Raw genomic sequence first — 11,040 nt, 5'->3', positions numbered from 1 at the left:
CTTTGCTTCTACTTGATCACCTGTGTATGAAACCCACTGGCCTTACAGACTTTGCTACTTCTTATCTGCTTGCCCTCCTGTGTATGACCTCAGCCAAGTTCCTGTTCCTGCTACCTGCCTCTACCTCCTGTAGGATCATGAGTGTTTGACCCTCAACCTGGCTTTTACTTTTGTTTCCTGCATGCACTGATTGCCAAGTACATCTGAAGTTCTCTGAGTGAAATCTGCCTTGCTGTGTATCCTGCTACCTTTAGATTTCGCCAGTTGATCACCGGCCCAGCTCTCCAGTACCTGTGCTTCTTTGGGCGCAACACTACCTGTACCACCCTCGGGGGTCTATCGCACTTAGCCGCAAGGGGAGCCCTCTCAGCACCTTGGCCTCAGATCAGGTACGTGACAGGTAGTAAACTCTGTTCTACCACTTGTACCTACAGGCAAGTCTATGGTAAAGCTTACTGTCAGAAACCATGAATCAGACAGAGACAGAAGTACAGTTAAATCACACTTGTTTAATAATAATAAAAAAAGGTAAACAGAGTAAACTTAGTCAAAACATAGCCACAGTTCAGGAACCGGAACGGATAGTCAGACAAGTCAAAACGTCAGGGAGCCAGAGATGAGCGTAGTAGAACAGCAAGTAGGATCTGGAACCAGAAGGAATGTTAGCCAAGCAAGTCTTTAACAGGAACACAGGAGAGCGTCTCTAGAGATGTGAGCAAGGCGAAGGCAGAGACCATCTGGACTGGACGGCTTAATTAAGTAGGACTGACGAGCAGGATATCATCAACATGTGAATCACTGTGGAGAGATAGGAGCTGGCAATTAGCCAACAGCTGAGCGGCCAGCTTTGAGAAGGAAGGGCTGAGCCCAGCCCTGACACTTACCTGTACTGTAGGTAGTGTGAATATCTCCTAAACTTGCACAGTTTCTGATATATTCAGAGTGCACGCAGCCAGTGACGGTACCGGCGCATGCTCTTAGCATGTCCGTCATACAGCGCATGCGCGTGAGCTACTCATGTAGCCAGCAGACGCAAACCCAGAGGGAAGACCGGGGGGGGAAGATGTCAACCCTCTCAGCGGTGACAGCGTTGTGCTGAAGGGCTTTGCTCCAAGGTAAGTAAATATGCGATGCATACTACCACATTATGACATTGCCTTGCAGGGGATTTTTTTTCCCCATCAACTGCGGTTTGCTACCGCTTTAAAGTGGTTATAAAGGCTGAAGGTTTTTTACCTTCATGCATTCTATGTATGAAGGTAAAAAAATCTTCTGTGTGCAGCGGCCCCCTCCAGCCCCCCCAATCCTTATTTGAGTTCCCTCCGATCCAGTGATGTTCAAGAGCCTCGGCTGTCTTGGGACACTCCCTGCTTGGCTGAGACAGCAGAAGGAGCCCATTGAGTCCCACTGCTGTCAATCACAGCCAGTAAGTCAATGAGACGAGAGTGGGTGGGGGAGCTTGCAGCTTTCTCTGGGGGCACTGTTCAAGGTGGAGGAGCATCGGCAGGGACCTGAAAAGAAGAGATTCGGAGCTGAGCAGATTGGTATAACAAGTTTGTTATTTTAAAAAGATTAAAATAAAAACTGAAGCTTTAATACCACTTTAAGAGCCCTTTCACACTGGGGCGGTTTGCAGGCGCTATTGCGCTAATAATAGCGCCTGCAAACCGACCCGAAAGTGCCGCTGCTTTCATTCCAGTGTGAAATCCCCGAGGGCTTTCACACTGGAGCGATGCGCTGGCAGGACGGTAAAAAAAGTCCTGCCAGCAGCATCTTCGGAGCGGTGAAGGAGCAGGGTGTATACCGCTCCTTCACTGCTCCTGCCCTTTGAAATCAATGGGACGGCGCGGCTATACCGCCGGCAAAGCGCCTCTGCAGAGGCGCTTTGCAGTGGTATTTAACCCTTTCTCGGCCGCTAGCGGGGGGTAAAACCTCCCCGCTAGCGGCCACATACCGACGGTAAAACGCAGCTAATAATAGCGGCGTTTTACCGCCGATGCCGCCCCCGCCCCAGGGTGAAAGGGCTCTAAGACCAATTGTTAATTCTGTATTGAAATTCTACATGTCCAGGCATTTTTAAGTATCTTTCACTTCTGTGACATTCATGCTGTTTATTATCCATGTTTAAAATTATGGATATTCCAGTCCTTCACTTTAACATCAAATCTGGGTAGAGTTCAAGCACTCTAAGTAAGGCAATTTATTGATAAGAGTCTAAATATTCAGAAAGTGTGCATATCTATGAAGATCTCTTTTTATTATATAAATTAGTTTCAGGTCTGTTGACTACATTTCAGATCTCACTTAGGGTGGTGATAAAGCTAACCAGTTGATATTTATAACGGTCTCTCACAACAAGGTGATCCGGAACTTACCATAATTTTATCTTTTTTATTAAATGTTGCACCTTTTTGCAGTTGAACATTTAAAAAAACTTAAATCACTATGAGCTAGTATGATTACAAATTAAGGGGTCTGTTAAGGATGTTTGCAGAACGTTCATCTGTCTTTATCTTACAGCATCTGGCTATCGTTGTCAAAGAGGATTTATCCAATGTGTAATGCGGAAGCTGATGGGCCAACTATACCGTTGTATGTGATGGTGAATCTTTTTTTAATCAGGCAATTTTTTTAACCATTTTTTTGTGTAGACAAAAAAAAAAGAAAAAAATAACACATAAGTATTATCAAAGGAGTATCAAAAGGAGGAACATTTGATAACAAAACATATTAAAGAAAATAAAACAATAAACATACAGTACAATGCAACTCACAGACTCAATATTTTTTTTTTGTTTGTTAAGATCACGTACAAATTAGTGTGTATACCCCAGACACATATCAATTGGCAAATCTTGCTGTTTATACTCACTTTGTCACTATGAGAGCGATTTTCTGTATTCTGAAAAACATCTGATTGATCCTGCTGCTCTCTATCTCCATTTTCTTTTCATGTCCCCAATTCAGATAGGGATTTCGCAGCTTTGGTGGCAGCTATGCACATGCTCAGTTTTCATTGAGTTTCTATGCTGAGCATTTCCTCCCTATCACATCTGAGCACTTCATGTGAATATAGAATCACACATGTGGGCTTATACACAGTGGTAAAGGACGGCCCACCCCCTCCCTCCTCCTCCATGCTCACTAACCAGCTAAACACAATGAGGGTGAGATATTACATGTAGCTTAATGAAGGCTTCACCTTCCTCTTATTCTAAGACACAGCTTGGAGGAGTGTGACACAGCCTGTGACTGGCAGTAATCCACCCACACCATGTTATTTCCACAATATAATAAATATTTAATTTCAAATATATATTTGTATGCCAATTTAAAACTGTTTATTGATATTATTTATTTATTTATTTTTACTCTTTTTTTTTTTTTTGAACATGTAACCAGCAGCAGATGACTAGACACTCCTCCTGCTTATGTTTCCCTGCAGACAGGCTGGGAAAGAGCTGGGTCATGTGACAGCTGTATATCAATTAGAAGAAAGGTACTTAGATGTTCTTTTTTATTTAAATAATTACAGTTCCATCATCCACATACATAATTAGAGGGGACAATGTCAATTAAACAGTGTGTGTCTAGTATCGCTTTAAAGCGGGGTTCCACCCAAATTTTGAACAATATCTGTATGTATTCTCTTTCTTGCCTAGATGCTGACATGCCGTTTAAAAAAAAATTTTAATCACCGTAATTACCTTTTATTTTTCTATTCTTCTTTGCACTTCCTGGTTCTCCTCCCGTGGGAGTAGGCGTGTTTCTAGCCTCTCCCAGACTCCACACAGAATCCTGGGAGCTAGTCTCAGGCTTCCCAGAATGCCACTGAGCATGTGCGGGAACGAGCGGTGAATGCTGGGAGCACAGCATTCACCGCATCCAGGAAATAAATGCATGTGGGCTTCAAATGCCCACAATGAAGATGGAAACCGCCTGCAGTGAATAATATAAGTTATTCTTTCCAACAAAATCTGACACAGGCGGACATATTACACACAATATGTGAGTATGTAATGCTGAGAAGAAAAGTTTGTGAATGAACTCAAAAAAAAAAAAAACGATAGATAGGTGGACCCCTGCTTTAAGTGATATGCACTGATCAGCCTTAACATCATGGACACTGAAAGGTGAAGTGAATAATATTGATTATCTCGTTACGCTGGCACCTGAAAGTGGATAGGATATATTAGGCACCAAGTCAACATGTTCCTGAAACTTGATGTATTCAAAGCAGAAAAAATGGGCAAGCGTAAGGATTTGAGAGACTTTAACAAGGGCCAAATTGTAATGGCTAGATGACTGGATTAGTGCATTTCCAAAACTGTAGCTCTTGTGGAATGTTTCCAGTCTGCAGTGGTCAGGACTTACCAAAAGTGGTTCAAGGAAGGAAAAAAGTAAACAGTCATAGGCAACCAAGGCTTATTGATGCATGTGGAGAGCAAAGGCTGTAGCTCAAATTGCTGAAAAAGTTAAAGCTGTTTCCAATAAAAAGGTGTCAGAACACAGGGCATCGTAGTTTGTTGTGTATGGGGCTGCATAGCCACAGATCTGTAGGGGTGTCCATGTCTACAGCCAAAAGTGCCTACGATGGGCAGGTGAGCATTAGAACTTGACCACAGTGCAAAGAAAGAAGGTGGCCTGTTCTGATCACATTTTCTTTTATATCATGTGGAGGGCTGGGTGTGTTCATGTTGTTTACCTGGGGAAGAGGTAGCGCCAGGATGCAACATAGGAAGAAGGCTTAAAGGATCTGTTACTGCTTGGTGCCAGATACTACAGCATACCTTCAGAGGTCTAGAGGTCTAGTGGAGTCAATGCCTCAACGGGCCGGGGCTGTTTTGGTGGCAAAATATTAGGTGGGTGGTCATAATGTTATGGCTGATCAGTATATTCACTGAAACTAAGGTATGGAATAACTAAAAGGTTTTGAATGTAAATTCAAACTAAATATTAAACCAAATGGAAATTAAAACCATCTTGGGTGCCACATTCCTAAAATTGTATAAATCTAAAAACTTGTTATAAAGATGGGACTTTTGAGGTACAACATTTGCTAAAAAATGCTAATGTTTATTACAAATGCAGCATATATTGTAAATAAAGAAAAAAGTTCTGCTTTTTGTACAAAATATCATAAAAGCACATATTTAAAAAAATAACTGACATCAAAGTGTCCACTTCCTCAGGAGCCATCAGTATCTTTGTATACAAATGTAACAATCTAAACTAAATAACACAATGAATAATTGTCTATATTGTCCACATGTATACCCATGAGTGGCAGACCCGGTTAAGATGTCTAGATGGGTGGAGATATGTGGGGACCCCAACCCCTTAAGGGGCCTCTAAGCAAACCACCCACCCCACACCACCACCACCCAATAAAAAGCCAAATGTAACAATCTAAACTAAATAACACAATGAATAATTGTCTATATTGTCCACATGTATACCCATGAGTGGCAGACCCGGTTAAGATGTCTAGATGGGTGGAGATATGTGGGGACCCCAACCCCTTAAGGGGCCTCTAAGCAAACCACCCACCCCACACCACCACCACCCAATAAAAAGCCAAGGGGTATAATTGATGAATCTACTCTAACTTGTCTAAAATAATACAAGGCCCTTCCACTAGGGGGTACTAATATATCCTCCATCCATCATCTTCAAGGATGTATTACAACAGTTCTAAAGGGAAAAAGCCAAAAAATGCTATAATCCACTCCTTCTATCAGTTAAACCTAATGCCTTTCATTTCCTTGGGATAATATCCATATAGTATGTACAAGGACTAACATCACTGCCAAGCCCAAAACCTGAGATCTTTGGAATAGCTGTAGTTGAACCAGCCCTTAAAGTATACTTTGTAACCTGGGAGAACTAAAATGGAATGGAATTGAGCTGACAGCAAGTCCTCCATTAGAACTGGGAAGTGGGGTGTTGACATTTCACCTCTAAATATATATATATATATATATATATATATATATATATATATATATATATATATATATATATATATATATATATATATATATATATATATATATATATATATAAGATGCAGAAACACTGTGGATATCACTGAATAAACATGTATAATCAAAGATGGGCTTTAAAGAAAGAGTTTTAACCCACAAAACATTTCTAATGTAATACACACACATCTGTATGATCATCTCCTTCTTGCTGTGCCATATAACTGAATACCATAAAGAGAGTGACCCATGCAATTCCTCTCTAGCTAGCAGCTGTGGAAACTCAGTAAAAATCTACCAAAAGTATGTCTGTGTTGAATCTTCCTGGATTCAATTACATCACCCCTTCTTTCCCCAATAGACTGGATTTTTTTTTTTACTAGAGTCAGAAGGCAGGTGTAGGAAAATAAAATAAAATTGGAAGGTGACAAAGTCTCACGAGTTGGTTTAGTATAAATGAAGAGAGCAAAATCTGGTGCAGCCCTGCTAAACCCAAAAATCGAAACCAGTTTCCAGTTTTTTTTTGTCAAAGCTTAATTAAACAAGCTGACAGCACAACACAAATCAACCTCATTGTGTCCACAGCTGCTGTCTAAGACCTGGTTCACACCTTCGCGTTTTTTGGTGCTTTTTGCAAAAACGCACTACAGACCATTTAACATGATTTGCTATGGGACACGTTCACATCCATGCTTTTTTCAGCCACTGCATTTTTGGAAAGTGTCAGAGACATTTTTTTAATACAAAATAGTGCGTTTTAGGTTTAGACTTCAATGGGGACGCTGCAAAAAAGCATGTCGTTTTTTAATGCATTTTTGACACGTTTTGCAGTTTTTAATCTTCTCTACAACAAATTGGCCAAAAAAAAGCATGCAAAATGCAAAACGCTTCAAAAAAGTGTGAAAACACATAAAAAACGCAGGTGCAAAACGGACTGCAAAAAGCACTGCAGAAACAGATTTTAAAAATCTGTATAGGTGTGAATTATTCCCAAGGATAACTAAAGACTGGGACCTGTGACATAAGAAAGGAGCAATAAAGAGCTTACAAAAACATCATTGCACAGGTTGGGAAAGCACATGTAACTGGGTGCACAGATGCCTGCACGGCTGTCCTCAGTACACGATGCTGCCGCTGTCTTTTCCTGTTTGCTTACATCCCTCTATCCCCCTCACCATGGTGTCTGCACACCAGGAGTAGTCAGAGAGACAGAATAGACTAGAATGACTATGCTGCAGCCACATGGAACCTTGGGAAATGTAGTTTGCAAGGAGAGCTGCACTGTGAAAGTGAAGAGGGCTGTGAACTACAAAATACACTTTGTAAAAGAAGGAGAGTTGTGCAAGTTTTCTCGCTGGCTTTGAGAAGAACTTTCTCTTGCTGCTGGGTACTGGAGCTCTACACGCCCTAGGGTGTTACGTACCCATGTGTGCCTCAACCAGAGTGTGAGACCTGCATTCTTTGTGACCAGAGAGCTCAAATCAAACTACGGAGGGCTGGGACTGAGTTTTTAAGGACCAGATTCATAAGGACAGAGCCAGAGGGACTGCTGACAGACAAGATTCTAGGCCAAAGTCTGCTGTATGTCAGGTGAGCAACTGCAGCTGTGTTTGTTCTATCACTGTTTTGCACTTTCGCACAACAGGAGACTGCTTATTTGCCTAGCAGCTCCCAAAGCATTCACTGCATGCAGTCTTAAAAAGATGATAATAAGTGCACCACCACACAGTTTGGGTACTTCTGTTAGCCGGCTGATGTAGCAAGTCCTGTGCCATTTACAGAACTATGACCTTACACGGATACCCCATTTCAGAAATATATATATATATATATATATATATATATATATATATATATATATATATATATATATAAATAATATAGTATATCACAACCTATACATAAGGGGATATATACAGAGTGCATTCTGATACAACTGTTAGTGATTTATTGCAGAGGAGTTGCTGTGTGCCTTTTACTGTTTACATCAGGGATCTCCAAAATTTCTAAACAAAGGGTCAGTTCACTGCTGTCCTTCAGGCATTATTGGTGCTGGACTGTGGCCAGTGGGAGTAAAAAATGTCTGGCATCAGTGGGAGTAAACAATGCCCCTTCATTGGATTTAGTGAGAGGAATAATGCCCCAATGATGGTGTCAGTGGGGAGAATGGTGCCCATTATTGGTGTCAGTTGGAGGAAAAGTGTCCCAAAGGCCAGATAAATGCAAACAAAGGGCCACATCCATTTGGAGACCACTGATTTACACTGTTTATTGTTCATACAGTTCATGGTTTATGTTGTTTTTTTAACCATTGCTATTGATACAAGTTATATTTTGCTTAGCATCTCTGTGATCTGGATTAACTGCCATATTATAGCCAGATATTCATGTCAGTTAGTTCATTGCATTCAAATGGATTAATTTGACCTACTTTTTTCTTTTGCACATTGCCCTTTTTATGTTTGCCTTGCAATAACATACTTACTTATTTGCAATAACGTAGCCTGGTGTCTAATTCTATATGCTAATACAGTTGTGTACTAATAATTACTTTGAGGCAGGTGTTTGCAGCATTCTATCATATAACCAGGTGTGTCAGAAGGGACGGAGCAGTTCAGAGAACGGAGAACCCCTCTTACCAAGAAGCTCCTTCGGGGGTAAGAGTTACACATAAATAATGGTAGAGTCATTTCAATACTGTATTTTGATCACTCCATGCCACTCTCCCACGTCTTGCCTGATCTTTAGAATTCTAACAAACTTCTTCACTCTGGTGAAGTCCAGCCTTACTCTATCCAACCAAAAGCTCTTGTATGTACTTCCCCCTTCCATCCACAGCTTTAGCTCCCACTGCTTGGATGATTTCAACTTTCTGCTGGCAAAAGTTGGTTTTCAGATTATAACAATTGTTCAATTGAAAAATGGTTTTATAAGGTTGGGAGGAAGCACAACCAGGTATTTTTAAATATATATAAATGTCAGGAGATTCTCTTTAAAGTAAAAATTGTAACCTAAAAGTATAAAAGATGGTAATTAGGCCAGAATGAAAAGAAAAAAAAAAAACACACAGAAAGAGCGACTGTGCTAATGATATGTACTGGGCCCTCACACAGCATCTAGTGCTGACAATGGGCTTGGAGAGCAAGCTGTGCTATTGAGCACAAACCGTGGACACACAATGAACAGAACACAATATCACTCAGTGATGGATACTGTTATTTCTAGCTGCCAGGTTTCCTTTTAATCTTATATGCTGTAGGGACCAGAGAATTAATAACAGACTAACAAATGTTCTTTTTGTCATTATTAAGACAATGATGGAAAATGGATCTGATACATCATTTTAATAACATATTATGCAATATATAATGTCATAAATGGCTTACCTTTTTAATGGTAACAAAACATCTGTGGATAAACAGCCCAGCATGATCTGTGCACAATGCTGTCCCATTCGAAAGACCTAAATGTAACTCGTTTCCGTCTGTATCTGAGGCCTCTGTGGAGATGAAATGTTCTATATTTAGCCATGGAATACCACAGTTTAACAATCCCATTTTTATTTGCAAGTAAACGTATTGATTGCATTTAAACCTAGTGAAAGAATGAAAATGCTATGTTTTTGTGAACCGAGAGTGCTGTAACCAATTAGAACTAATTTTGCAAGTACATAGTTACTATAGGCTACTGCAGCTAGTATATCTATGGGTTACTGAAGACATTAAAGTAAAGATGATGATGATCTTGGTGGATTGATGTTCTGACTTCAACCTTCCTGAATGCCAAATCATGTGGAGTTAATTAATAAGAACACAAATAAGAAAAAAAGTTTATTTATTTTAAGCGATGAAAGTTCATGGCTCAAGAGCAGCTTTCATTGGTAGCAATATGTATACTGTATATATAATGATCTGTCAGCACTGTCAGCTGAACCCCTTGAGAACATCTCCTAGGACGAAACACGTCAGGGCAGGACTTGTGCTGATGTCATCAAGCCACTGGGCCGGACTACCGTTGATTTGTTTGTCACTGTTTGAACATTGTATTATGTGAGTAACTTTCTTTTAGTAAATAAACACAAGATGTGTTTTTTACACTATGGAGCATTTGTGATTTCTGTTTTTGCTGCTTGCTGGTACTGGGCTACGTTCCTTGGTGGTGAGCCCTGTGGTTTCCATCCTCCTGCCTGTATGTTGTACTGTGGCTGATAGCTCTCTTGCTTTTTGGTAGGAAGCGGCTGTTTATGAATGGTGGTGAAACTCACGGGGAAGTTATATAAAAGAGTTTGCAGCTTCACTGGTGGTCTTTATGCATGATTTACACATAGATTATGGACATTTATATTGAACTATAGTTTAAAGATAAGGCGCAAAATATTTCGGTATCAAATCAGGTGGATTATTTTCTGATTTGGACCTAGCTGATTTCCATTATTGGTAATTGAGGATCAACTTTTAAAGTTTGCTCACAGATCACCAAATTTTTAATTGACAGTAAAAATGTCTTTGTGTATGAGAGACTCCAGGAGACAAAAAAAAGCTATTTAGATGGATTGCATATTTTCTGTCAATAGTTTGTCTCCAAGTTATGATAATAAGCTTCTAAAGTGCAATAACATAATGGCACTGAGTTTCTCAAGTGTTGCAAAGCAAGCATATACTCACACTTGGTTTCTGAAATGCACAGATTAAAAAATATGCTTATAAAATAATATGATGGCACGGGGTTTACACATGCACATAGAAAAAAAAGTGGTACAGTTTTCTTAAAACATAGACAATCTTGTGATGGCATTGGGATTCAGAAATGAACATAAAAGATGATATGGTGTCACTGAGTTCCTAAATTGCACATAGATAAAAATCATATAGCAGCAATGGGTTCTTTGAGTGCACATAAACAAACCCACAATGGCAATGGTATTCTGAAATGCATGAAGAATAGAATATGGTGGTGCTGATTTTCTAAATTTGACACAGATTATCATATGCTAGCACCAAGTCTCTGAAGGGTACAATGACAATTACATGATGGCACGAGGTTCACAACCTCACAC

The 11,040-nt window shown here is 40.1% G+C and overlaps 1 long non-coding RNA gene across 1 annotated transcript; it reads right to left on the bottom strand.

Moving 5' to 3' along the window:
* Window positions 1-489: 489 nt before the first annotated feature.
* Window positions 490-9,496, bottom strand: LOC141145803 (uncharacterized). Its single transcript, XR_012244648.1, has 2 exons — window positions 9,371-9,496; window positions 490-1,511 (listed from the first exon to the last, which is right to left on the bottom strand). It is a non-coding gene; the product is annotated as an uncharacterized lncRNA (long non-coding RNA).
* Window positions 9,497-11,040: the final 1,544 nt, after the last annotated feature.

The sequence above is a fragment of the Aquarana catesbeiana genome, linkage group LG05 (genome assembly GCF_042186555.1).
Source record: "Aquarana catesbeiana isolate 2022-GZ linkage group LG05, ASM4218655v1, whole genome shotgun sequence".
In the NCBI taxonomy this organism is placed as follows: domain Eukaryota; kingdom Metazoa; phylum Chordata; class Amphibia; order Anura; family Ranidae; genus Aquarana; species Aquarana catesbeiana.
Note: the sequence above shows the minus strand (reverse complement) of the source record. Positions and strands in the feature narration are given on the sequence as shown.